This window comes from Mastigoproctus giganteus, chromosome 13 (genome assembly GCF_048544385.1).
Source record: "Mastigoproctus giganteus isolate SK-2022 chromosome 13, ASM4854438v1, whole genome shotgun sequence".
NCBI lineage: Eukaryota > Metazoa > Arthropoda > Arachnida > Uropygi > Thelyphonidae > Mastigoproctus > Mastigoproctus giganteus.
Window position 1 is genome coordinate 83,586,626 of NC_143587.1, and position 23,068 is coordinate 83,609,693.

A 23,068-nucleotide genomic window follows, 5' to 3' on the forward strand; every position below is an offset into this window, starting at 1 on the left:
CAAATACGTTGGCTATATTTTCATTCATAATAGCTTAAATGTTTTTGAGATTTGTGCAGTTTTAATATGAATAATTTATTGCGTATCAGACGTGATACATTTGCACTAACTTATATGCATATAAATAATTAACTCTTTTTTTTTAAGTTATTCATTTTATTTCATGCTTCCAATTTTAATATTTGGAAAATAGATAAAAATTTTGCATGAAAAATGGATAGGATTTTCTTTCTGTCCATTTAAAGTTCTCCAGAAAGGAACGAGGGGAGATCAGTTAATCGAATGGCATGATGGTCTGAGATGAGCTTTGCGTCAACACATTGAAAGCAACGTGTTTTTGTTTTTATCATTGTATTGAATAAATGTGTGTTTGGACGTTCTTTCTTTAAAAAGTCTTTCTGCCCTGCGAGTATTGGCTAGATTTTCGTGTTTTACGCCCTTAGTGAGTATGGATGCTTTAATACATGTCTAAATATTATATATATGTGTGTGTGTTTTTTTTGTTATTCGATTTCGTTTTTTTATCATTTGATATATTTTTGGTATAATTTTTTATTATTCCATTGGATTCGATGCCTTCACTGTAGATAAATATTTTGATTTTTCCTTTATTTGGCTTTGGCGCTTAGTTCTAGGAAATTTAGTCTGCTTGTTTCGCGGTGGCTGTTGTATTTGGCCCTTTTCGAAGCGTTGTCTGCTTATTTTACTGTGGCGGTTATATATTGGCATTTTTTGGATACTTCTGCGTGGTACGGCTGACTTGTATACGGTACTTGTATGTTTTCCCTTTCTAGTGATTATTATATTGATAGAATTTTCCTTTTTTTTGGACATATTAAATGTCTCATTGTAGTTAATTGTTCCCGGTTTTCGGCTTGAGACATCTGTCATTGGTTGAATGAGGATCACGTTACATTGTTCATATACAGGTATTTCTCGAGGTGTGTGTATATAGGGATTGAGATAGGGAGGGGGGGGATTTAACAGACGGTGCAGCCTATTGCGCTTAGTCTGTTAACATCAATATTTATAATTAAACGTTTAATTAGGATTTAAGGTGTATTCTAATTATTTCTGTTAACTGTTATTAGAATATATTAATTTATAGGAATTTGAGTAAACATTTAAAAAATGAAGTTTCAGTTATGACCATAATGCACATAATGCATGATAATATACATTTGATTTGATATATATATCAAGGATTTTCTGAAGGAGAGGCTAAAGCAGTGTTCTGGGAAATCATTGAGCTCTAATTATTAGCTAGCAGTAAATGCATTTAGGCCTTATCTAGTACCACCATTATATATATATATATTCATATGAACATAAATGCACACACCACAGTACACTTATTTAGTCTGTAGCCCCACCCCAATGTCATTCTTGCTTTCCCATCACTTATGTCATACCTGACCAGACAGAAGTACCATTCTTCATTTAAAAGCATAATCCTTCTGTCCCTTTATCAGAATAACACCAATATTTTGTTAGCCTTTGTTGATTTAGCCACTACTTCAGATTTCTTTATTTAATATACCCTTATTATTATTTTTAAACAAAACATGCAAGGTTATATAGAGGTATGACAGAGTAAGTAAAATATTTTCTATATTAAAGACACACCTGTCAAAATGAACTGATGTTCTTCCTCCCCCTTTTTACTCCCATCTTTCCCTCATTCATGCTTTTTTTTTATTTCATCAGGAAGCTCAGGTGACTCCTGATGGAGAGTAGCCAGAGTACTGTGGACAACCTGACACCTGCCAGTGGTGGTGGGCAACAAAGAGTCCCACTAGGGGCCCTGTGGCCAAGAAGCCAGCACAAACAGCAGAACCCAACACTAAATTACACATGCAACAAACAACACTTTTCTGGCTTTTACAGGGGTTCTGTATTCATCACAAAAGTACTAATGCCACAGATGTGGAAAACCATAGGTGGCACCTTACCCAAACACTATGCCACTATGATCGATATCTAATCAGGAAATGACCCGTGTAATTATTTACCTGTGCATTTGTAGTGACATAATTGTCCTCCCCCCCTGTACCACATGACCCACATCCCTCTTCTCCCATTGGCTACCCCACCATATGGCATTCTCAAGGTGGAATAAATATCACTATGTAATTATTTACCATTATTTACCTGTGTTTACCTAGGTCACTTAGTAAGTTTCCAGCATCCCCCCCCACCACATACTTCTCCTTCAACCCATGTATAGTACTTAGTACCATGGTTTTGATACCTTTCATGCTTGGGGTTTTCATAAAAAAAAAAAAAAAAAAAGGCCTTTTGCTTCAGGTTCAGTAATGCACGAAGAATATTATTGCATCCGAAAGAGCAGGACTAAAATATTTAACTAAAATATGCCATTCGAAAATATTTACAAACACTAAACTATTTACTAATGCACAAACTATATGTGGGCCCTTCACCAGCTGATATTACAATGAACATCAAATGATGCCATGTGTGGTCATGTATTACAGAGTGAAGCACATGCATGAGGTTGGTGAACGTTATGGAGGCAGTTGTCTTTCAGTGGAAGACGACAATATAATTATTTTCCTGCGCATTTGTAGTGACGTAATTACCCCACCCTCTTCTCCCATTGGTTCGAACAAATGTCACTAGGAGGAAAACTTTTTTAATGTGTGGAGAGATAATGTTGTATATAATTGTCAGTGCTTTCCCTAGCAATTTTTCATTTGGATTTTAATTGCTTCTGGTACTCTCTAAACAACTGTTCAGTAAACCCTTGTTGCTTTACGTGGTCTTTATGGTTAGTCCTTCTAGCTTTTGTAATATTATTGTTATAAGACCCTCCTCCCAAGATTGTTAACTAGCAGCAAATTTAAAAAAAAAAAAAAAAATAAAAAAAATGGAGCTAAAATTGGATGCCCTTAAAAAAATATAGCACTTGAAATTTTCAGGGAGTTTAAACTGTGTGTTAATACCTTGTTTATGAGGAGCAGTGAATACGTATTCACCCTTGCCTTAGAAATATGAGTTAGGGATTTGAAACTTGGCTGGCAGTTTTATCTTTCTCTGTGTAGCTGCCTTCTAGAGCTACACATTTTTCCTATCTGTGGATAAGCTTTTTGAGATCTCTTGAATTGAACTTACGTTCAGCAGAAAACCAAGATTCTGATTTATTAATTACCTCCTCATCAGTCTGAAATCTGCATCCCCATAATGATTTTCTCAGTTTAAGGAAGAGAGAGGAGCCTGAAGGTGAGAGGTCAGGTGAATAAGGTGGCTGCTGCAGATATTCAAAGCCATGCAACAAACTAGTAGTTTGATTAGAGCACATAATGCATTTTTCGTGACCAGTACGATATCTTGAGTTCTAACTTTTTAGAATTTTTGAATAGTATGACGTCACAATCATACTTCCTGCAGTAAGCATGATTGCAAGTATTTGTCATATACCTTATTGCATAGTCTACTGTGAGAGCAGCCCTATGAGCAGGAGCATTGTCAGTTAGGAGGGAAACATCTTTGGATAGCTTTGGATTTTGGGAGGTAATCTGCAAGGATGATAACATGACCTTGTTTGGCAGACAATTTAACTTTGAATGTTTCCATTGTTTGCTCATGTGTTCTGTTTCTTAATCATAGTGATATATCCAATGGTGAGTTGTGAATATTTTAAAATTGGGCTCGCACTTTTGCCGACTTTTTGATGTGAAACATCCTTGGGGGGTACCTAACGAGTAAATTTGATTGGTCATTGAAGTGGCATTTGCCAAAGGCGCTTCCCATGTTCACACCACTAGTCTGCGTGGAGCACTCACTAGTAGTATGATTAGAGCACATGATGCATTTTTCGTGACCAGTACGATATCTTAAGTTCTAACTTTTTAGAATTTTTGAATAGTATGATGTCACAATCATACTTCCTGTGCAGTAAGTATGATTGCAAGTATTTGTCATATGACTGAACAATACAAAAATTTCTTAATTTCTTTTTTTGTCTCGCATTTTTGCATATGCAGCTTTTTGGGTACCCAACATTCCATTGTTAAGTGCCCTGAACAACTGTGTATGTCGTTTCAACTAAGATCGGGTACCTCAATTGATGCTGTTTTCAGAGACATTTAGATATGTTGCAGTAGCAAGTATACGTCTTTTACTTTAGTTATCATAAATCCATTGTATATTGTCTTCCAGAAATTATGGAAATTTGTGAATGATCAATAAAGTATTTACAATACAAAAGCTTTTTATATTTCATTATCAATATATACAAATCAAAATATCTAAAAGAAATGTGAAGGATGTTTCCCATAACACCATCTACCATGCGTGTTAGCAGACACTCGACTTTTTTATTCTTTTTTTTACAACCAGGGAAATATAATGAATACATTTTTTTTTTTTTTTTTTTTCATGATAAAATTTTAATATTGGGAATAAAAAAATAACATGAAATATTTTCCATATCACAAATAATATAAAAAATATTACAAAATATTCCACAATATAAAAAATATTACATAAAAAATAAACTATTCTAGAAAAGTACACAAAAATCAGATTACATGAAAAAAAATTATTACACAAATATTCAAGAAAATTTATTCTAAAAATTGCCATATAGAATTTACTTCTTTATTAATATTTGTTGTCGATCTTCTGCTTTGCTCAATAGCTGAGTGATGATTACAGAGGAATGATTTGACATAATGATCCAGATCAAATGAAGCAGTGGTTTTCCATTTAGATGTATGATCATCATAATCTGCAATGTGTTTAATTGTCAACATTATTCATTCATTCATTCATTCACATAATATTATTCATTGCGTTGAAAGCTCGCTCAGCTTCAGCACTGCTAATCACAATGGTTTCAAAGATATTTCTGGATTTAATTGAAAAGGGAATTTCACTCAATTTTAAAGATAAACTGTCTTCAACAAAATCTCTATAATCAATAATTTTTATTTCATATTTTATCAGACAAATTTCTTATTCGGTTTTCAGTCTTGCCACAGAGATGAAAGTTCTTTCATATTCCATGATTTCCAGTAGCATATGTTTAAAATTTCTTTCAATTCCTCATCGTCAATGGTATCATTATTTTCTTTATTTAATTTAAAATCACTCTGTTGCATTAATAATTTATCCTTTAAGGGATAAAAACAATGCATTTAATAACTTGTCACGAGGTAATTTTTTAAATGTGTTCTTACTTTCGATTTTGATTCCTTCAAATTCTTTCCACTTCAACATGCTCTCAATTTTAGCTTCATAATTTCCTTCAGAATTTTTCAAATTAGCAATAGCATTGATAGTTCGAATAATTAATTTATCTGCTTTTACCATAGTGAATCTGTAAAGTTTCTGAACGGTAAGAAAGCTCCTGCAGGAAATCGATGATTAGTGCTAAATGGTTAAGAAATTCCAGATTTAAAAGTCGATTTAATAATCCAGAATATCTATCTTTTGATTCAAAATGTTTGTACAATTCAGGATAATTCCCTTAACCCACAATTGCTCATCGTAGCTCGAATACACAACCGATCTTAATAGTTTCCACATCAAGTTCTTTAGCAATAATCCTTAATTTGTGCTGGTTTTTTGGAGATTGGTGATATAATGCATACAGTTTTTTTTTTTTTTTTTTTTTTAATTATTGTCTGTATGCCATTTATATTTTAGAACATTTTTTACGCAGTGAAAGCCTTGACAAAATTTCAAAATCTGCCAACATTTCATCTTCATAAAGTTCATATGTCTTAGTTGCCCCAATCCCACCTTAGGTATGTGCAGGAGCTCATGCATTATTGTGTGAACAGACCTATAATGTTCACTTCATTTGCTATAAAATTTATAGTCATACATCTATGTTCAAGGACTAACTGTTCCACTTTAGTCACAATGGCAGGCTCTGTGGCTGAGTTGACCCTTCCTTCTCTTGGGTCATCTTGCACACTGCTTTGCTCACACCTGAGTAGTCTTTTCCAATTTTTTGGTCTGATGGTCCTTTTTCGGTCCTCCCCACATACAGCTTTCATCCCCTCATGGATTTATTTTGCTTTTTTGCCTTTTAAATGAAGAAATTTTATAACAGATTGAAACTCGATCTTCTCTAGCATATCACTGAGCAAGAGTTGAATGAACATTAAAAATAATGTTCATTCACGTCTTGCATAAAGACGTGAATGAACATTCACGTCTTTATGCAAGATCATATCTTCTCATAAAGTAACAAATATATGTTACTTTATGAGAAGATATGAAATCCCTGACTCAAATATTTCTAGGTAAGGTAAATACTTATTGATTACTCCTTGTACAAGTATTCACATATTTTAAAAGATCGAAACTGAAGGGCAGTAAGTAAATAATGCAACTTTAATATCACTTCATAACTGTTGTTGTTGTTGTTGTTTGGTTTTTAGGAGCATTAGCAACTAAGGCCATATTGCTCCGGGATATGCGGTGGTCATTCCCTGAATGACCTTTCCGCATCCTCCGTATTTGGTGGTGACGGGCTCGAACCCCGGTCTAATCAAGAAGCGTGTGCTACGCACTGCTGCTCCTTCCCACCTGGCTACGGAGGCGCCTTTCATAACTGTGTGCAGCTTCATAATAATGTATACAACAAGGTATATCAAAGGCTATATTTTATGATCGAAATACTTTAGACTAAAAAGCATTCTTGGGCATGAGCCTTAAGCTATGTGGGAGTTTATTGACGTTTGGGTTAGTGTAATAGCATCAATTTTATACGTAGCAAACTACCCAAAGTAGGTAAATGGCATTTTAATTATATCATATTGTGTAAACCTTCACAAGTTGCTATGATATTATTATTATTATTATTATTATTAGCCATATGGTGCAAGGAAGCCTGAGGCTTATGTTGCACCAGCCAAAAAAAATTTAAGTTACCCCGAGAGAGAGAGAGGGGGGGGAGGGAAATCGCCAAGAAAGAGAAGAATGATGATATCCAGCTTATTGCACTACCTAGAATAAGTAACACTTCACCAATGGAGATGACTATTGTTACTTATTTTTGGCGGATACCACCACCCAGATGGCACCATTTCAAAGCTTTTGGCCCCTCTTCCGTGGATAGGCAGGTACCCTGGTGTTGTATTCTTGATGACTCAGTTATGAAGTATAACTCCAAAATATGAGAGATGCCTGATGGTTGCAGTAATTAAGAGTAAAAAGCATTCTTGGGCAAGAGCCTCAAGCTATGTGGGAGTTTACTGACATACAGGTTAGTACAATTGCATTGTTTTTATATGTCGCATACTACGCCTAGTATCCAAAGTAGGTAAATGGCATTGTTTTAATTATATCTCATATTGTGAAAACCTTCATGAGTTGCCATAATATTGCACTACCTCGAATAAGTAACAATAGTCTTGTCCATTGGTGAAGCATTACTTATTTGAGGTAGTGCAATATCATGGCAACCCTTTGTGAAGGTTTGCACAATGTGAGATATAAGTAAAACAATGCCATTTACTTACTCTGGTCAGTTTTCTATGTATAAAAATGATGCAATTGCACTAACCCGTAGATCAAAATAATTTATTGAAATTATACAAAAATTCTGTTTATAATTATTTATAAAACTCATAAAATAAAAAAATTATAAAAGTGATAAAATTGAACTGTGACCTTCAAAGGTGATTCTTTCTTCAGCATATTCCTAACAGTGATAAGTTAACAATAAATACCAGAGACCAAGGAAGGCTATAGCATGTGTCCCACAGTCAGAGGATCATGGATAAGGAGGATGGATTGCCTGCATCCATGTGTTAAATGGAAATGGTTTGAGAATTTGTGTTGCCACTGCACATCCTACTCAGGAATCACAAGGAAGGTATGAAAGTTCTACCTTCTATATCTGCTGGTGATATAGAAGTTAGAACTTTCAGGTGGGATTCTTAAATGAGTTGACATCAGTACAAATTCATATACTTCTGGGCCACCTGTGATTTTAATAATTATACAAATCTTTGATGATTTTGACATTCAGGGTGATACGATGGTTTTTTTTTCTCTCCAAAAATGTCCCACTGTGGTGGTTAGTCTTAATAATCAGTTGTTTTTACAGTCTTCATCTATCCCCCCCACCACACAGATCAGTTCATTTTATTTCATAATAATTTCAGTCTGACTGCACTTACTAGATCAGGTCAGACCGTTCACTGGCTCAGGGTCCTTGACATTGGGAGGGATAAATAAATATTGGTAGAAGGTTCTAAAGTACTCAAATGTGTAGTAATCTGTGATCAAGGAAGCAAAGCTTAATAGCACCAGCAAAAAAAAAAGTTCCATTTGCTTATTCCTCAATAATTTGTCAATTAAATTTATTCAGACTAACTAGATACACAATGATACGGAAATGGAAGTTGTTACCCTTTTGCCGAATGCAAATTTCGTCCTTGAGCCTCTTGTTACAGACATTGTTTTAGGCATGACAACTTGGGTTGCTACCTAGGAGTCAAAAATTAGAAATGCAAACTCATTCAGGTGGGGTTCTTAAATGATTTGACATCAGTAATTCTATTGCTCTCTTCCAGTTAACATTGTTTCACTGTCCAACTCCAGGCTCTTAGACCTAACTTTTTCTCATTTATCCTTTCCCTCTGTTCTCTAAGTCAACCTTCCTTCACCCGTATTTCACAAACATCACAATCTACAGAAATTCAAGTAATGCCAACAAGTAGGCCACCGTAGTTGAGTGATCAAGAGCATGAGGGTTTAGAAGTACATGTGCTTTGAGTGACCGTGGTTAGAGCCCTTATATGAGATTGCTGAATACCTTAGTGTTCTCTCTATCTTCTCTCGTGAACTCTTCTGACCATACGTTTTCTTCCTAGAGTATAAGCATTTATCTTCTGTCTTTTAGCCTCTAACCCATGCATGGTGAAAAATACTATACATTCTAATACCTTTTGGAGTTTTCAAAAAAAAAAAAAAAAAAAATCTGCATCTTTCCTACACCTGTCTTTTTTTTCAGCTTAAATGTATGACTCTCTCCTCCCCTCAGCTGTCATTTGAGATAGAGTAAAGATAGCATTGGTATTTAACTGTTTTGAAGTCTTATAAACTTCAAGTAGGTCACCATGCAAATGCTTAGTTCCAGAGATTGTAATTTACACACTCCACTCTTTCTTAGTTTGGATTTCCTTTTGTAACGCCAACTAATCTTATTGCTCTTCTCTGCACACTTTCCAACAAATCTATATCCTTCCTAAAATGAGGTTTCTGAATGTGTTTTTAGTATTTTGGATGTAGGATATGTCTCTGCTGGCAAAGTTTCTCTATATCATTGACAGAATCCCATGGGCTCTCCTAGCAACCTGTTTGCATTGCTTAGAGAATATCATGTCAGACTGTACAATTACCCCAAGGTTTTTTTCCCTTATGAACTACCTGGAGTTTACTACCTAAATGGTATGTTATGCTGGGTTTACTCCTATCTAATGCAGCCCTTTGCATTCATTAATGTTAAATTTCAGTTGCCACTTTTCAGCCAATTCATGAGTTTATCTAGATCTTCTTGAAGAAGCATAACCTGATTGCTATCATTAGCCACTTGCTCACCTTTGTATCATTAGCACACTTAGACATCAAACTTGAAATACCTACTCATTATCATTAATAAATATTAAAAACAGTAAGGGACTCACTGACCCCTGTGGTATTCCACTAATCACATTAGACTATGAAGAGTAGGGGCCATTTATAAGCACTCTTTGCCTCTTACCTTATCGATATCTGTAACTTGTCCCTAATGCTGCATTGCTTCAATTTATATAACTAATATATGTGGTACAGTATCAAGTAATTTACTGAAATCTAAGTATATGATGCCATGATGATAGATGTGTGGAAGTTTGTCTTCATCCAGTGGGTGGTTGATTCAAGGAAGAACTTGAATTTGCCACTGCTTTTAATATATGAGGACTGTTCAATAAAGAATGATAATATATATATATATTTTTTTACACCATACCTTTATTAATCATCCATATTTTGATGGTCCTTTTCAAAGTAGTCCCCCATTTGATGAAATACACTTACTCCAATGTTTCCATCATTCTTCAAAAACACGGCAGAAGCCATTTTTGATATGTATTTGATAATTGCCTTTTTACACCTGATGATTGGAATTGTTTTCCTCGCAGCTCTTTTAACTTTGGAAATAAAAAAAAAAATTGCAGGACCAGGGATGTTAGGGCAAATGAGGAACACATTTGACATTACTAGTGGTTAAGTCCTTGAGGTTGTCACAGACATTCTCTCAGATATGCCAGACAAGCTGTACTTGCTATCTGGGAGTCTAAAACGCTGATGGAACTGATATTCGGGTGACACTCAAGTCAAGTGGACCCAATTTCGGCGAAGTCCGGACGGTCTGTGACAGCCAAATCCTCTGCTTGCACCTTCACGATGGTGGGACTGTTAGTAATCCTGGGTATAACCTCCATGCACAAGTACATGGTGGGTGACCACCCAGGTGTGAACCAACGTAAGCAGGGGTCGAGGTGTGGCGCCCACACCACATGGAGGAACGCCGCCCCTCTATGTTACCAGGCAGTACTAGGTGGTAGATGACTGTCATCAACCGGTGAAATACCACCACTTTGCTTATTGGAGGCTTGAAATGGTGGAACTCATGTTTAGTCTCTAGAGCTAAGTTCCGGTCAACCTTTCCCTATCTCTTCCATCATGCAGTATGATTGATGACTTTTGAGGTTATGATGAACGTCGTGGCGAGATCCAATATTCCTTACATTTCGAGGGTACAGCTCTAAAACGGTGTTTGCAGGCCGGCCGCTAGTTAGTACACCGGACTGAACCTATTGGTAACTTTCTAGGAAGCTTCCGGATCAGCTAGTGTATAATCTTGCTGCCTCTACTCTGCCAGATAGTGACTGGAGGGAGTCCGAGTAGTGTGTATGCGGGGAGCATTGTCGAGGCCACGTTATGTCAAGGATCTGGGTATATTCTTACCACATGTACGCCATATCCAAAAATTTCATTACTTCATACAGCATGTCCCACCTACTTTTTCTTACTATTGAATTCACCATGAATTGTCAAACTAATAGAGCAAGCTTATCTGCGAAAAGATCTAAACCTCCCAAGGACTTCCTAATTCATTTCACAAATATACGTGGTCTCAATTCTAATCTCAACGATGTCCATTTCCACTTGCAGTCTGCCAAACCCCATGTACTTTTTCTGACAGAATCTCAGTTATCGGTTGATTCATCTACTGCTCATCTCAGATGCCCAAATTATTCGCTGTATGATTCCTTTCGCCTCAAAGGTGATACTTGTGCATATGTCCATTCTGATATTCCCTGTCAGAGACTTGGCAATTTGGAATCTCCTCTCTTTGATCTTCTCTGGCTTAAAATCTCTCTACCTCATTGTGTCAAATTCATCTGTTGTCTCTACCGTTCTCCCAACTCCACTAATCACTTGGAGCTCTTTGACTTCCTCTCTTTGCAACTTGACTTTCTCCAGTCCAACTTTCCTAACAGTGAAGTAATTTTCCTTGGTGATTTTAATGTTCACAACTCCAGCTGGCTTCCGTTTTCTAGTCACACCGACCCAGTAGGTCGAGATGCTGAGGCTTTTGCAATTACTAATGACCTAGCACAGATTGTTCATTTACCTACAAGAATACTGGACAATCCTAATCATACAGCCAATACGCTTGATCTTTTTCTCACAAATAGCCATTCTAAGTACACGGTCGAAGTGAGAGGTCCTTTAGGCACTTCAGATCCCAACTTGGTGATTGTCTCTTCTCCAATGGAACCTTTATCTCATGGCTATTCCCAACCACGTGTTGTTTGGCATTACAAGAATGCAAAATGGGATGACCTGCGAGACTTCTTTTCTTCTTTTCCTTGGTCGGATTACTGTTTCAAAACTTCTGATGTCAACGTTTGCTCAGATCGTGTCAGTGAAATTATTCTTGCAGGAATGGAATCCTTTATCCCACACTCCACTTTAAAATCTCGTCCTTTATCTAAACCTTGGTTTTCCAATAAATGTGCTAAGGCTGTCCAAGAGAAGAATGTTGCATATCGTAATTGGCTTGTTTCTAATTCTTCAGTTTCATTTTCTGCCTACACCAAAGCTCGCAATCGTTGTAAAGCAGTTATTAACCAGTCCAAACTAGAGTTTGAACAGGCTAAGAGTAGAAAACTTGCTTCTTGCCCTAATGGTAGCCGAACATTCTGGTCTCTTGCCAAAGCTATTGGCCGCAACTTTTGCCCATCTTTGCTCCCACCTCTGTCCAAACCAGATGGTTCTTTTGCCACTTCAGCCAAGGATAAAGCTGACCTGCTAGCATCCCATTTTTCTTCCAGCTCATGTATTAATGATCTTGGTAAAACACCTCCCACCATTCCCAACATGCTCCATTCAATGCCTCCTGTGGTCTTCTTTCAAAAGGATATCAGAAGGATTTTGATGAATCTTGATGCTAAGAAAGCTCCAGGTCCTGATGGTATTTCTCCACTTGTTCTCAAAACCTGTGCTCCTGAACTTACTCCTATTCTTTGCTGCCTTTTTTCAATTTCTTATTCCAAAGGTGTTTTTCCTTCTGCTTGGAAATTTGCTCATATCCAGCCAGTTCCTAAAAAGGGTGACAAATCCCTCCCATCCAATTATCATCCCATTGCAATTACTTCTACTCTTTCTAAAGTAATGGAGAAATCAATTAACCGCCAACTCTTAAACTACCTAGAAACCTTCCGTCTGATCAACGATCACCAGTAGGATTCTGTCAGTGTCGATCCACTGGAGATATTCTGGCTTATGTTACCCATTTATGGACTAATTCAATGGAAAGGTTTGGTGAAACACAAGTAGTTGCTCTTGACATCTCAAAGGCTTTTGATCGTGTTTGGCATAAAGGTCTTCTGAACAAGCTTCCATCTTATGGTGTGCCAACTGTTTTTGTAATTGGTTATCCAGTTTTCTCTCTGATCGCTCACTGAGGGTGATGGTAGATGGCTCTCTGTCTTCTAACTTCTCCACTAATGCCGGTGTACCCCAAGGTTCAGTTCTTTTCCCCACTCTTTTCCTCTTATATATCAATGACCTTCTTCCATTGACTGAAAATCCTATCCATAGTTTTGCCGATGATAGCACATTGCATTCAACTTTCCATTTTGAGAAACCTTGTCCTGCTCAATCAGCTTCAACTTCTCGAAAATCTGCTACCAATTCCTTAAATGCCGATCTTCAGGTAATTCTCCAGTGGGGCAAAGACAACTTAGTTGATTTCAACCCTTCTAAAACTGTCTTGTCTTATATCTCGCAAAAAGGATTCTTCTGCTCCTATACTTATCTTTGGTGACACTCCGATTTCTAGGCAAAATGATATATCTCTTTTGGGGATTACCCTGACTTCTAATCTCTCTTGGCACAAGCACATTACAAATATTGCTTCCTCTGCATCTAAAAAACTTGGTTTTCTCTTTCGCTCTCGGCGTTACTTTTCTTCCAAACAGCTGCTCACTCTGTATAAATCGCAAATTCGTCCTGCCATGGAATATTGTTCCCATATCTGGGGTGGTGCCCCCAAAACCTCTCTCCGGCTTCTTGATTCCATTCAGAAGAGGGCAGTTAGGTTAATTAATGATTCATCTCTAACAGAGTCTCTCCACTCACTTTCTCATAGACGCACTGTTTCTGCTGCATGCCTCTTCTACAGATACTTCCATGGGCACTGTTCTTCTGAATTGGCTTCTATAATTCCTGCTCTCTCTTTCAAAACAGTCCGAACACGTGCCGCCACCAGCCAACATCCATTTACTGTCCAACTTCAAACCCACAGAACCAACTTTTCATCTTCTTCATTTATTCATTCAACTGCCGTTTTCTGGAACAATCTTCCTTCATACGTATTTCCTGAAAATTACATTCTACAGAAGTTCAAGTCCAATGTCAACAAATATCTTCTTTCGTCTTCTTAACCTCAAACCCAAGCACGGTACTAAGTACTATAGGTTCTAATACCTCTCGTGTTTGGGGTTCACATAAAAAAAAAAAAAAAAAAGTACTCAATGACAGTATGAGCAATGTGAGTTCAAACATTGTCATAATGCTGCATCCACCCACCTATGTGCAGTACAGATCTGTAATAAGGTCCCGTAACAATTGTATGATGTGGCACAATATGCTGATAAACAGTTCCTTGAATGTCAAAAAAAGAGATGACCATAACCTTTCCTGCAAAAGCCACAACTTTTGCTATTTTTAATGTTTGTAAACGTCCGAACAGGGATGTGTTGTTTATTCTCAGGATCAAAATGATGAAGCCATGTGTTATCCACCATTATGACCTTGTGCAGAACCTTGCCATCTTCAGTAACTATATGTTGCAGCTCCTGACAAACCTCTATGCAAACTTGCTGTTGCTCAGGTGTTAGTAGTCTTGGAACCTAGCATTCACAAACACGTTTCATATGCAAATGGTTATGGAGAATATCCTACGTGCTTCCTACTGATACATGATGCTCTTTTCTCATGAATACTGAAGCACTGTTTATTGTTTTTGTGGTGATAGCAGTGGTTGGAGCTCCAGGACACAATTTTTGTGGTTGAATTCATGTCTATCTTTAAACATTCTGTGAGCTGTGCTTGATGGAAGCATAGGTTCACCATAAGCCTCTTTTAACGTTTCATATGCTTCAGCTGATGTCTTCTTGAGATGGAAACAAAATTTGAGAACAGCATACTGTTTTTCGTGTGTCACATCCATTGTTATGTAAGCAAAACTTAACCAGCATGAATTTTACTGACAGCCAAGGTTACACCGTGTGCACGATTCAAACACAGTTGTTATGAGATGCAGCTTGGCTTGGTCTTAAATTCCACAGCCTAGCTAGAAATAGCAAGCAGTAAGGTTGTTCTTGAAAAATTATGATTGTTTATTGCAGGGGTGGCCAACAAGTCGATCGCGGCTTTAATTTTGGTCGATCACGACAAATTTTAAATATTTCTTTTATCCATTGAAACATGCGACTACTCTTGTTGCCGCACAGCCACTAGGCTTGTTTAGTGAAAATTCACACAGTTACATTGTGGAGAGCATAATGTATCTGTCAAATTCTTATTTAGCTTACTTAATATAAATAACTGGACGGTACTTATACACTAATTTAATACACTGATTTAAAATGAATACTGCGAAAAAGAGTAAAATGTATAATTTTCATCAAGAGTAGGAACTAGAATACTTTTTTGTAATGATAAAAGAAAAATGTTGTTTTTTGATTTGCAATGCTTCCATAACTATACCCAAAAAAAGGAAATTTAGAAAGGCACTTCAACGCACTCCATGGTAAATATGAATCGTATTTTCCACCTAATAGTGAACTTAGAAAAAATAAATTAAAAGAACTTAAATCCAGATTATTCGTGCAACAAAATTTCTTCATGACACCTAATTTACAATCTAAAGCACTAACTGTAGCATCGGTGCCTCCATAGCCAGGTGGGCAGGAGCAGTAGTGCGTAGCACACTTCTTGATTAGAGCGGGGTTTGAGCCCGTGACCAACAAATGCGGAGGATGCGGAAAGGTCAGGGAATGACCACCGCATATCCCCGGAGCAATATGGCATCATTTAAAGTGAGTAGCATCATTTAAAGTGAGTCACCTTCTTGCAAAAAAATGCAAACCATTTTCTGATGGCCAATTCATCAAAGACTCATTTTTAGAAATAGCAGATTCTCTTTTTGAAAATTTTAAGAACAAAAATGAAATTATAAGCGCTCTTCAAGATCTGCAATTATCTCGAAATACTGTGATGCGACGTATCGAAAAAATTAGTAAAAATGTGAGCGAACAATTGCATGCTCATATTGCTAATAAAATTGTCCTTTTCTTTACAACTGGATGAATCTACAGACGTCAGTGATACAGCTCAATTGCTCATTTTTATTCCTAATCGGTTTTTGACGATCCTACCACTAAAGAATTGCTGGGCATGGTTTCGTTAAAAGAAATAACTATAGAGGCCTTGATATATTTAATGCATTCAAAATTTTTATTGAAAAAATTAAATTACCACTATTTAAGCTGTTATCAGTAACAACAGATGGATTAAATTACCACTATTTAAGCTAGTATCAATAACAACAGATTGAGCTAAATCAATGACAGGGCATCTTAACAGATTCATCACATTGTGCAGAAGGATGATGAATTCTCAGATTTTTTGAGTTACGACTGTATCATCCACCAACAAGTGTTAGCTAACAAAAGATTAAATACTAAAAGTGTTATGGACATAGTTTTCAAAATTGTGAATTCCATCAGAGGACAATTTCTTCAAAGGAGAGTTTTCAAAATGCTACTCGATGAAAATTAACTAGATCTGATATTACACACAGATGTGAGGTGGCTGAGTCGGAGTAAGTTTCTACTGAGATTTCGAAATTTGCTGAATGAAATTAAAAAATTTGTTGATCAAAGGAGAGATGATTATCAGCAGCTACAAGGTACAGGGGGGTATGATCTAGCTTTTTTGGCTGATTTTATCAGTAAATTAAGTGATCTGAATTTGGAATTACAAGGAAAAAATAAAAAGTGGGTGACATGATTAGTAGTATTTCTGCATATAAATATAAATTTTTGGCAATGGCTAAGAATCTCAAAGACAAAAAATTCAATCATTTTGCAAATATGCAAGATCATTTGCAAAAATATCGTGTTTTTGAATTTAATAAACATAAATGTTTCTGAAATTGAGAAAGTTGTGGTTGTTCAATATATTTCTTATCCATTTAATGTCGACTTAGATATGAAACAAATTGAAGAAAAAAATCGCTGAAATTTTTCACATGCAGAAAATATTACTTCAAAATGAAGTTATTACATTGCGAAACGATATCTTGCTATAAGCCAGATCATCAGAAAAAGACTTTTGGAAATATGTTTGCCGAGAAAAGTACCCAAATGTAAAAAAATGTAGTGAACTTTTAAATTGCTGTTTAGTTCCACATATCTATGTGAATAGGCCTTTTCGTGTTTGAAACAAAGACAAAAAATCCCTCTACTCTTACGGACTTGCATACAGAAAATTCTGTACGGTTGGCCTTATCACAGTATATCCCATATTTTGAAAGCTTGGCAGATGAAAAGACACAAACTTCACTTAAATTAAAAAATTAAATACATATGAATTTAAAATAAGAATTCTGAATTGTATTTAATTTTAAAATTTATAAACATTTTTTAATGTGTTGATGTTTTGTTTGTTATTTGGTTTTTAGGAGCATTAGCAACTAAGGCCATATTGCTCCGGGATATGCGGTGGTCATTCCCTGAATGACCTTTCCGCATCCTCCGTATTTGGTGGTGACGGGCTCGAACCCCGGTCTAATCAAGAAGCGTGTGCTACGCACTGCTGCTCCTTCCCACCTGGCTACGGAGGCGCCCAATATGTGTTGATTAACTTTTTTAACCATGTGCCATGAAATTCTTGAGATGGTGGATCACGGCACATTTTGAAGAAAAAAAGTAGATCCAATCACAAATTAAGTTGGCCACCCCTCCTGGTTTATTGAATAGCCTTTGAAATTGGATAAATTCTATCAGAAACAGGTCTGCTTTGATTTTTACTAATTACAAATAAGTAACTCAAGCTAAATGCATTTTGGGCTTATGCCTCAGGCTGCATGAAAGTTTAATTGATGTACAAGTTAGTGCAAAAATAGTCTTCTCCATTGGTGAAGCATTACTTATTTGAGGTAGTGCAATATCATGGCAACTCATTGTGAAGGTATTCACAATACGAGATACACTTAAAACGATGCCATTTTCAGCTATTTTGCAATTTGCTGCATACTAATATGATGCTCTTGTACTAACTTGTACATCAGTAACTCAAGCTATATTAGATAGATTTCTGCCAGCCCTGTAGATACAGTATATTTATTCAGTTTATTAACAATCTATACAGAATCATCGATAGTTATGCTATCTATATCGAGTGGACCAATGTGACTTTCCTTCTAGTGTTTAATATATACAAAGAATTCCTTGCTACATTTCGTTTCATTCTTAGCTTAATCTGCCTTTGCTTGTTTAACATAGAGTAACTTGATTACAGACTAGTTTATATATATATTTTTTATAGTATAAAACAGAGCTACAATGCTTAATACATTCTAAGTTGTATTTCAATATTTGTAGAAGAATAAGAGAAATTTACCTCAATATAGTATGTATTTTATTTTATTTTTATTATTATTATTAGCTATATGGTGCAAGGAAGCCTGAGGCTTATGCTGCACCAGCCAAAAAAAAAAAAAAAAAAAAAAAAAAATCCCGAATTACCCTGAGAGAGAGAGCGAGAAAAGTAGAAGGGAATCACCAAGAAAGAGAAGAATGATGATATTCAGCTCAGGACCCTGGGTGTGCCAAGCCCATACTCACCAGATGTGAGCCCCCGGGGTTAGAATGCTTCCATATGATGCCCTCCAGAAATTAAAACAAATATAAAAAAGAATATATAAAATCAATGCAAAATGATTACTGTAATAAATTAAAGTTTAACATAAATTTTGCAAAAAAGTCTTTCCTTTCTTTAAAGGAAGAAAAGCCGTGTTTGCGAAATTTACATTAAAATATTTTTAGTTTGTGCTGCTAAGCTCATTAGTTCATCTGACATCTGTTTTGGTTTATATATTGAATAATATCTCTTAGTTGGTATAAAATGCTTATTGACATCTGTGATTACCTCCCTGGACAAACACTTCCTATTTGTCATTTACTTTGTAACAACATCAGTTAAAAATATTCAACTGAAAAGTTTAAGATATATGTGAACCATTTTAATTATGACAACAAAATCTCCTTGCTCTTACCCTTGACAGTAGTTATTTCTTTGAATAAATCTCATATTAGTAATTATGAACACTGCCACCTAAAGGTTCCATTACTTGGAAATTCTTAAAGCATAAAATGTGTCTACTGATAACCAGATCAAGAGTATTGCTAACAAGTTGGTGTAGAAAATAGTCATCCAGCAAATTGTAAAATGTTTTACTACCGAGCAAGCAACCAAAAGTATTCTACTCATTGTCTGGAAAGTTAAAATCCCTTATGATAAGACATTGACCTGGCTCAGCATATTTTTATATGTAGTTGTTCATTATACTCTTCACAGTTAGTTTGCCTGTAACAGACTTCTGCTCTCTTATATTGATGGGCATAACTGAATGATCAATACTTGATTATTTCCTATTGATTATATAATTGATTAAGGTATAGCCTTCTCTCATATTAGGCAAAATATTTATTGTAACCTAATTTGCATGTAATTGACCATTTCGATTATGCCCATTGCTAAGTTGTTGAAGAAAGGAGTGTGTTTGGTGTGTGGTTGGGATTATCTGGTATTCTGTTAAGTAAATGAACAAGGTGTGCAGGATCATTAGTAATTGCAGCAGGGTCTATGTAAATAGAAAAATTAAAGCAACTAGAGTTGTAAACATTCAAATCACCAAGAAAAATTAAACTTAAGAAACTAAAGTTTCAAAGAAAGGAATTCAAAGATTTGCAAGTAATTAGTGGAGTTGGGAGAATGATAGAGGTATCAGATGAATATTACAGAATGGGGGAGATCAATAATAGGAGATTCCAAATTAGAGGGTCTCTGGGAAGGAATATCAGAGCAGTCATATACACAATTACCACTATTTGAAGCAAATAGAATCATAGAATAAATATATAATAAGGGCAAGCGAGTAGTGGTTGAGGCAACTGATAATTAGGATTCTGTTTGAAAAACTAATTTGGGCCTGCCAGATTGTAGCTGCAAACAAACACCATTGAGATTTGAACTGAGACCACATAATTATATTTTGTGAGTGATTCTCCTTACTGCCTCTCTTGGTCCTTGAGGCTGATCTGGCATTCTCTCAGGTATCACAAGCTAGGGCTGGCTACCTGGAAGTCTAAAATGCTGGGTAAACTGAGTTTAGGTGGGACTTGTGAGTGAATTTTGGTGGATTCTGGTCATTCTGTGACAACCAAATCCTCTTCCTGCACCTTCATGATGGTGGGACTGCTGGTAACCCTGCATATATTCCTTCTGTGAAGTTCTGAAATGCTGAAGGTGATCACTCGGGTGTGAACCAATGTAAGCAGGAGTTGAAGTGCAGCATTCACCCCACACAGAGGAATGCTGCCCACTCTGTGTTACCAGGCAATATTAGGTGGTGGACACAGACATGCATATGTGATATTGAAAGGGGTGGCTCTTAAAACATCAGTTCAGCTTTGTATTGTGTCACTGTGAAACACTAAATGGTCCACTGACTACTATCAGTGGACCATTTAGTGATTCACAAACAACACTAAATGGTCCACTGACAGTAGACCATTTAGTGGACCATTTAAATGGTCCACTGACAGTAGTCAGTGGACCATTTAGTGTTGTGTTGTGTGTATAGGGTGTTATGTTGTTGTGTTGTTCTGGTCACTTGGCTACCCAGAAGCAGCAATCACCTGGAAAACTGCTTTCGAGTACTCATCCACACCATGGGAAGGTGGGCCAGTCCAGCAAAGAGCTCTCAGCATCTCATTTTTAAGACTAGCTCCACCCACAGGAAGTCTTGCCATACCAATGGGTGAAGCAATATTCTCTGGGGGCCCATTCCATATGGGGGGGAGGACTGTGGGGTGTATTATACAAAAAAAAACCTCATCTCTTAAGTACCTCATCGACACTAGGTGGTAGATGATGCTCATCAACCAGTGCAATACCACCATTTTGCTTATTGGAGGTTTGAAGTGGCGAAACCCATGATTATTCTCCAGAGCAAAGCTCTGGTTCCCACTGTCTCTTCCACCTGCAGTATGATTGATATCTTTTGAGGTTATGATGCAAGATCCAATCTTCTTTGCATTTTGAGTGTACAGCTCTAAATCAGTGTTTGCAGGCCAGTGTAGATAGTCAACTGGACCAAACCTCTTGGTAACTGTCTAGGAGGCATCCAGATCAGCTAGTGTATAATTTCACTGCCTCTGCTCTGCTGGATAGTGACTGCAGGTAACACAAGTGTAGTGTGTGTATATGGGGGACATTGTTGAAGCCAGGGAGTCTGCGTAGTGTGTATGTGGGGGGCATTGTCAAGGCCACATTATGGCAAGGAGCTGGGTATATTCTTGCTGTGTGTATGTTGTATCCAAAAATTTAATTACTTCATACAGTATGTCCCACACCCCCTCTACTTTTACTTTACTACTGAATACATCACGAATAGTCAAACTAATAGAAAAATGTTAACTGCAAAAAGATCGAAACCTCCCAAAAACCATCTCATTCATTTCACAATTATACATGGCCTGAGTTCTGATCTTGATGTCCATTTCTGCCTGCAGTCTGTCAAAGCCCTACATACTTTTTCTGACAGAATCTCAGTTATTGGTTGCCTCAGCCACTGCTTATCTCTGTTGTCCTAATTATTCACTGTATGATTCCTTTCACTTTAAAGGTGGTATTTGTGCATATGTCTGCTCTGATATTTCCAATTGGAGACAGTAATTTGGATTCTCCTCATTTTGATCTTCTCTGGCTTAAAATTTCTCTTTCCCATTGTCAGATTCATTTGTTGCCATCTATCATTCTCCCAATCGACTAATCACTTGGAACTCTTTGACTTCCTTTCTTTGAAACTTTACTTTCTGCAGTCCAACTTTCCTAACAGTGAGGTTGCTTTCCTTGGTGATTTTAATGCTCACAACTCCAGCTGGTTTCTGTTTTCTACTCACATGGACCTAGCTTGTTGAGATGATGAGGCTTTTGAAATTACTAATGACCTTACATAGATTGTCCATTTACCTACCAGAATACCAGACAATTCTAACCACATACCCAACACTCTTGATCTTCTTTTTCAAATGAACACTTCAAAATACATGGTAGAGGTGTGGTTGGCTGGGCACCTCAGATCACTACTTAATGATGGTTTCTTCTCCAATGGTGCCTTCTCAATTGAGAAGTCATTGAGCCTTTTCAAACCATTCAAGGCCTTATACACCTCAATTAGGTCACCTCTTATAGCCATTCTCAGCCTTGTGTTGTTTTGGCATTACAAGAGGTGTAAAATGGAATGATCTGTGGGATTTATATTCTTTTTTTTCCATGGTTGCATTACTGTTTCAAATCTTGTGATGTCAATGTTTGCTCAGATTGTGTCAGTGAAATTGTTGTTGGGATGAAATCCTTTATTCTACACCATACCTTAAAATCTTGTCATCTATCTAAATCTTGGTTTTCTTTTTTTTTTTTCTTTTTTTTTTTTTTTCTTTTTTTTTTTTTTTTTTTATTGAAACCCTAAACATGAAAGGTATTAAAATCTATAGTACTTAGTACCATGCGTGGGGTGAAAGTTAAGAAGATGAAAGAAGGTACTTGCTTACATTAGATTCGAATTTCTGTAGATTGTAATTTTCAGGAAATACACGTGAAGGGAGGTTGGTCCAGGAAACAGAAAATTGAAGGGATAAATGAGGAAGAAGAAAAGTTGGTTCTGTGATTGTGAAGTAGGATAGTAAATGGATGTTCTGCCCAAACTAAATTTTGTATCAGTTGTAAAGCAGTTATTAATCAGTCAAAACTAGATTTTGAACAGGCTAAGAGTACAAAACTTGCTTCTTATGCAAACAGTAGTTGAGCATTCTGGTCTCAAAGGTATTGGCAGCAAATTTTTGCCTATCTATTAGCATTAGTAGAGGCATAGTGCAAGAAAGAGCTTATATAGCATCAGCAAAAAAAAAACTTTCCCATTTTACCCATCCATTCACTCCAAATGTTTTGTCTAGTTTTGCTTTGAACTTATTTAAGTTGTTAACCTCCACTAGAACAGATGAAAGTTTGTTCCAACTATCAACCACCTGCTGGCTATAGGCAACTTTCTGCACATCTATTTTAATCGAGTCATGTCTTTCCTCAATTTGAATTTATGTTTCAGTAATCTGAGCAAGAGGAAGAATCCTATCAGCATTGAGCATTCTCAAACCATTCAAGGCCTTATACACCTCAA

The 23,068-nt window shown here is 36.5% G+C and overlaps 1 protein-coding gene across 2 annotated transcripts in view; it reads left to right on the forward strand.

The window, feature by feature from the left end:
• The first annotated feature begins 279 nt into the window (after positions 1-279).
• LOC150076227 (protein arginine N-methyltransferase 6-like) overlaps positions 280-23,068 on the forward strand; it is a 235,802-nt gene continuing 213,013 nt past the window's right edge. For both annotated transcript variants that reach the window (XM_090387157.1, XM_090387156.1), the window contains exon 1: positions 280-442. The gene's annotated coding sequence lies outside the window, so the exon portion shown is untranslated. The remainder of the gene's footprint in view (positions 443-23,068) is intronic.